This window comes from Kryptolebias marmoratus, linkage group LG20 (assembly GCF_001649575.2).
Source record: "Kryptolebias marmoratus isolate JLee-2015 linkage group LG20, ASM164957v2, whole genome shotgun sequence".
NCBI lineage: Eukaryota > Metazoa > Chordata > Actinopteri > Cyprinodontiformes > Rivulidae > Kryptolebias > Kryptolebias marmoratus.
The window spans coordinates 24,565,707-24,572,025 of NC_051449.1; positions in this window are offsets into that span (position 1 = coordinate 24,565,707).

Consider the following 6,319-nt stretch of genomic DNA (forward strand, 5'->3'; position numbering starts at 1 on the left):
GGCCTCTACGACTTACGGTTCGTCCTATCTCACGTTAGGGGGCGCTGTGGAGCAGTTTGGCCACGCCCACTTTCGATTCCATTAAAATCACGCAATTTCACGCGGGGGACAACTTTCTGTAAAGTTTGGTGAGTTTTTGAATATGGGAAGTCGTCCAAAGAGACGCGTAAAGTGGCGGAAAAATAATAATAATACTGAAGAAATCCACGAAATACAATAGGCCTTCGCAGCGCTGTCGCTGCTCGGGCCTAATAATAAGAATTCGAGCGGATACAATAGGCCTTCGCAGCGCTGTCGCTGCTCGGGCCTAATAATAGAAACAATACATTTAAAAGCAAGACTACTTGAATAAAGGCAAATATATTAACTTGATGTAAAAGAATACGTGATAAAACAATAAAAACAAGTAATTAATCACAAAAACAGAAACCATGAATGTAAAATGTAGAGATGTCACGTTCACAAATGACCCAAGTCTTTTAAATGGCTCTTTTAAACGCTCTTTAAATACTTTCAAATAGCCGTAAATCCCATCTCTAGTGGAAAGTGATATTACAAATAAGCATGATCAAAGCTTTTTAGCTTGGTTTTAAAGTCAGAATGTTGGTACACTATATTGCCAAAAGCATTTGCTCATCTCCCTTCACATGCATATGAACTTGAGTGACATCCCATTCCTAATCAACAGGGTTTAACATGATGTTGGTATACCCTTTGCAACTATACCAGCTTCAACTGTTTTGGGAAGGCTTTCCACAAGGTTTAGGAGTGTTTATGGAAATTTTTGGCCATTATTCCAAAAGCTCATCTGTGTGGTCAGACACTGATGTTGGACAAAAAGGCCTGGCTCACAGTCTCTGCTCCTTTGAAAAAAAAGTAATCAGTGAGAGAAAGCTGGCTCCTTGGTTTAATTCAGTTACTTAAAACTGGCATCTAGAAAGTTGGAAAGAAAATAGCACTTCACTAACATGGAAGAATTCTATTTAACCTGGAGAGACAGTTTGCTAACATAAAAAAGCCCTTCATGAAGCTAGACCTGTATATTATTCATCTTTAATGGAAGAGTGAAGTGAAGTGAGATTTATTTATATAGCACTTTTCAGCAACAAGGCGATCCAAAGTGTTTTACAACAGAAATAGAAACAGAATCCAATACAGCAGGTACATAATAAAACACAAAAAAGAAAGAAAAAATACATCAATCATTTATTCAAGACAATCAAAACAACCCCAGGTTTCTATTTATTACTGTAGCTCGACTAATGAAGAGTCCTATCTCTGTTGAGCCATGTATCCAGGGGTGGAAATTAGCACCCGCCACCGGCCAAATGTGGGTAAATATGATGAAGAGAATGAGTAGGTTTGTGGACTTTATGGGTAAAACAAATTGACTATTCAAACATCCTTCTAAGAAGACCGTTCCCAGCAGTCTTTGTCAACATACAAACTTCTGAAGGAGGTACCCCAGCCACTGAAAACCGCTTAATTAGACCTTCAATCATAGATACGACATAGAAACCTTTGCTGGCCATGATCATAAAACAATCCCCTGCTCGTGTTCATTGCCAACATTTGTAGCCCAGGTCAAGTCACAACAAAAGTCATCTCAGGTACAAAAACATGCACATACATTAGAAAAAGCCAATTCGATTCGTAAAAGGTATCTATTTAAGGAAGCCAGCAGATTTCGTTGAATCTTCACTCTGTCATAGTCTCCCATCCTGAGCAGAACATTGGCAACAGTGGAAAGGAAAAACTCCCTTTTAATACGAAGAAACCTCCAGCAGAACCAGGCTCAGGAGAAACGGCCATCTGCTTTGACCTGCTCAGGCTTAAGAGAACAAGAAAGAGATACAGACAAACAGAATAACGGGTCCAGGTGGAGTTTCTCTCGAAAGAAAGACAAAGAAATTCATGGTAATGACAGAAACAATTACAGAAAAGCAAGTAAGATAGCATCAGAGTGAGGAAATGTGGTCAACTTTAACCCTCTAAGGCAGAGGTCTCATTCTCGCGGCCCTCGGGCCAATTGCGGTCCGCAGGACGATATCTTATGGCCCTCACCGTGATATGAAAGTATAATATTAGTATGGCCCGCAGGGGGAGTGGACCTCTGAAGGAACTCCCGCACTTTCCACTGTTCCTCATCCTTGCTGACATTCGGTGCTAGGCTAAGCTATTCCGACTTCATGCACACTATGCTTGTAACAACAGTGCGGCGGATGACGAACAGCCCGGCAGAAGCGCCCCGCGACCCCCCACGATCGCTATTCCGGTACCTTCTACCATCAACAAATGCCACGATCAAACGCAGAGAAAGGTGACCGCTACCAGGCTGCCCGTCATCCGCCGCACCGCTGGAACAAGTAGAAGCAGAAATGACGTCACGCGTCGAGACATTCTCCATACATCACTAGCTAGCTAAACACTTCTATGAAACGTGGAACAAGAGCAACGCCATGTGGAATAAACTTTATTTTGTCACACCCTCATCATGTCTTTGTCAAAGCCAAAGCCTGCAGTGAAGAAAAAGATAGGTGAGGAGCACAGACAATTTCAGCAAAGGTGAGAGACACAGTATTTCTTTGTTGAGCACAGGGGCATCCCGACATGCCTTATTTACGCTGAAAAAGTTGCAGTGCACAAGGAATACAACCTGAAACGTCATTATTCAACTAAACATGCTGAGGAATATGCAAAATATCAGGGGGATGAGAGAGCCAACCAGGTTGCCAGCCTTAAAACATGTCTAGTGAGGCAACAAGATTTCTTCAAGAAAGCAACCAAAGAGAATGCTGCAGCAGTGGAAGCTAGCTATATGGTTAGTGAGATGATTGCTAAGGCGGGAAAACCATTCACAGAGGGCGAGTTTGTAAAAAAATGCATATTACAGGCTGCAAGTATAGTTTGTCCGTAAAAGAAAAGTCAGTTCAGCAACATCAGCCTTTCTGCCAACACAGTGGCAGAGCGCATTTCTGACCTGTCAAGTGACATTTATCATCAACTGTGTGAGAAAGCCAAATGTTTTGATGCATTTTCAGTTGCTCTTGATGAAAGCACAGACATAACTGACACTGCTCAGCTCACAATTTATTTCCGTGGTGTTGATAGAAACTTTGAAGTGACAGAGGAGTTGCTCAGAGTAATTCCAATGCATGGCCAGACCACCGCTCATGAGAAATTTCACCAGCTGTGTGATGCCATTTAGAATGTCGGTTTGCCATGGAATAAGTTTGTTGGAATAACAACTGACGGAGCACCATCAATGACGGGGAAGAAAAATGGAGTGGTGGCACTTGTTCAGAAAAAACTTGAGGAGGAGGGTGTAGAAGAGGCCATTGCTCTGCACTGCATTATCCACCAGCAGACCCTTTGCAGCAAATGCCTGAAGTGTGACAATGTGATGTCTGTTGTTGTGAAACGCATCAACCACATCAGATCCAGGGGCTTAAACCACAGGAGGTTCTGTGCTTTTTTAGAGGAAATGGAGTCAGAATATGAAGATGTGCTCTATTTCACCGAGGTACGTTGGCTCAGCAGGGGAGATGTCTTGAAAAGATTTTTTGAACTGAGAGAAGAAGTGAAAGCCTTTATGGAGAAGGATGGGATGGCTGTTCCTGAGTTGAATGATCAGAAATGGCTCATGGACTTAGCTTTTCTGGTCGACATCACACATGAGCTGAATGTACTGAACAAGAAGTTACAAGGCCAGGGGCAGCTTGTCAGTGCTGCCTATGACAACGTGAGAGCATTCTCCACAAAACTTGTATTATGGAAAGCCCAGCTCTCTCAGACAAACCTTTGTCATTTTCCAGCATGTAAGGCACTTATGTTTTACTGCCATAGTTTTAGTTTACATGTTTTATTTTGTATTATGCACATTTTCTGTTATTACGACTCTTATTTTAAAAGGCTTATGTAGGAAGTTAAATCCAGCATGTCCGCTGTAGCACCAGAAAAGAAGATGCACGTGGTATGAAAGCATTACGTTAGCGAGTATCTGTAGAAAAGTAATTTAAGTGTAAGAATTTGTTTAATAACCTCATTTCTACCTCAAAAGTATGGTCAGCCAGCGAGGTATGTTTATATGTTTTTGTAGCCGGGGCATATTGCCCCTCCCCCCGGTTGTGCTGCTGCACCTTCTTCCTCTTGTCCATATATGGAAGACGCTGTGACAGAGCGCAGCTGGCTTGTTAGGGAGACAGGTAATCAGCATTGATATTTAAAAGCAGATAGATTGCTGAGGAGATCAGACGCAGGCTGATGACTTGTGTAGAGGAAACGTACTTTAGAGAGTGACGTCAAGAGCACCGTTTACTGTAGGGCTGCAACTAACGATAATTTCAATAATCGATTAATCAGTCTTCTTGGAATTCATTCATTCATTCAGTCATTCGTTTTGGCCCACATAAAAAGTTATCTGTATGTAAAGGAGTAGTAAAACTTTTACTACTGTCTTATTTTTAAATAAATCAATATAAATTCAATTCAACATTCTCACTTTATATACTTAGCTCTCAAGCAGAAAATAACAATAGCTTATTTACCACCCGTGTTTCACATCTCTAAAAAACTTACAACTAAATCAATTAAACACACACACTACAAGTACCATTAAAACAATTAACTACAAAAATAAGTAGATGTAAATTTAGTTAAATGTTGCCTCACTCTTCACTTGCCTACAGTGATCGACCCATGACTAAACATTACTTTGTGATGACACCGGGTGGCACTGAAAGCAGCGTGCAGTTTCCTGTATGCTAACTGCTGCTAACAGAGCTCACAGAGCTAGTTCTGCTGCTTAACAACTTTAAGACAACGGAGAAAGACTAAACACAAAACCCTATTTAGCAGATTCTAACCTGCAGTGAGTAAAACATGCCCCCCAAAACGGTAATGGAGTAGCAGAAAGAAAGTTTGCAGTGAGGAATAGGAGCCGTAGCTTCTTCATCATCATACGGGAGCGGACAGAGTTTTTTTTTTTACGGAGCGGACGGAGCAATGACTTATATTTGGGACGGAGTTTGTTCAGCAAATGCGCTGCATGTGACGTCACCGTTTCCGCGACAACGTTAGTGACGCATAAATTGCGCGACACATATCGATAATGAATTTTGTTGCCAACGCTTTTAATTATCGAATTTTATCGATTTTATCGATTTGTTATTGCAGCCCTAGTTTACTGGTTTCACTGTAGAGAAGGTTGACCTGCTACTGTTTCAGTTTTTAGTTGGTTTTAGTTCTTGATTTGTTTTTTTGTTCTTTTATCTGTAGATCATTAGGGAAAGGGAGTTTCTATTTTAGCCCTCTGGCCTGTTTTAAGCCAGGACCTATGCTGTCCCTGGATCTTAGGCTGTTTTATTTAGATTGAGGAGACTAGTGGGAGGGGAGCATTTCTTTTCTTTTCTTTGCCGTATTCACCAAGGGTGTTGGTGTGAGTGTGTTTTTGCTGGGGAACACTTAGGTATATTTATTAGTTGTATTTGCGTTTTCTTTATTATCTCCCCCCCCCCCCCAAACAGTCTAATTTAATCTAATTGGGTTTTAATTATTTTTCAGCTTTCAGGATCCTAGGGCCAGCATAGACTCCCACTTTTAGTGTGGCCATTTGGTATAATAAAGTAAATTGTGACTATTTTTGTCTCTGGAACATTTGTGAGTTCAATAAACCATTTGTAATCTGCAGCAGTGCCTCTGTCAATTTTTACAAACTTATCTGTGTGATCTGGCAAAAAGATCTAAAGCTGTACCTAAGGTCACATTTTTATTTCATTTTTATGTCTTTATTGTATTCATGACACCATCTTACTTAAGTTTATGTTGTATTTTAGTTTGACGGTGGTGATAGCGTCAATAGGAAGGAAAGTGGAGTTGTAACAAGAGCAACTTTAAGGATTTTCATTAAAGTTCACCTCACACCAGCAGTTCAACAAATTCTTTATTGCCATAAAGAAGAGGTGGAAGTGATAGTCGAACTCGGAGCTGCATGATTTCCAGCCCCCTGGTGGCTACTTCGCGTCATTGCACCGAAGACCAAGTTGCTGCAAATTAGAGGATGACACGGGTGTCATAGTCTGGTATTTTCAGTTTGTTGTTTTTGATTATTGTCTTGTTTCTGTCATGGTTTGGTGATTTCAGTTTGTTGTTTTGATTATTGTCTTGTTTCGGTTTGTGTTATTGTTTCAGTTTAGTTTTTCCTGTTTATGTTTACTGTCACTATTCACTCCTCCTCAGTCTACTCCTGCTTTCTGCCACACCCATCTCCACCTGTTGTCAATCTTCATTACTCACCTGTGCCCACTTCACCTGATTGTCC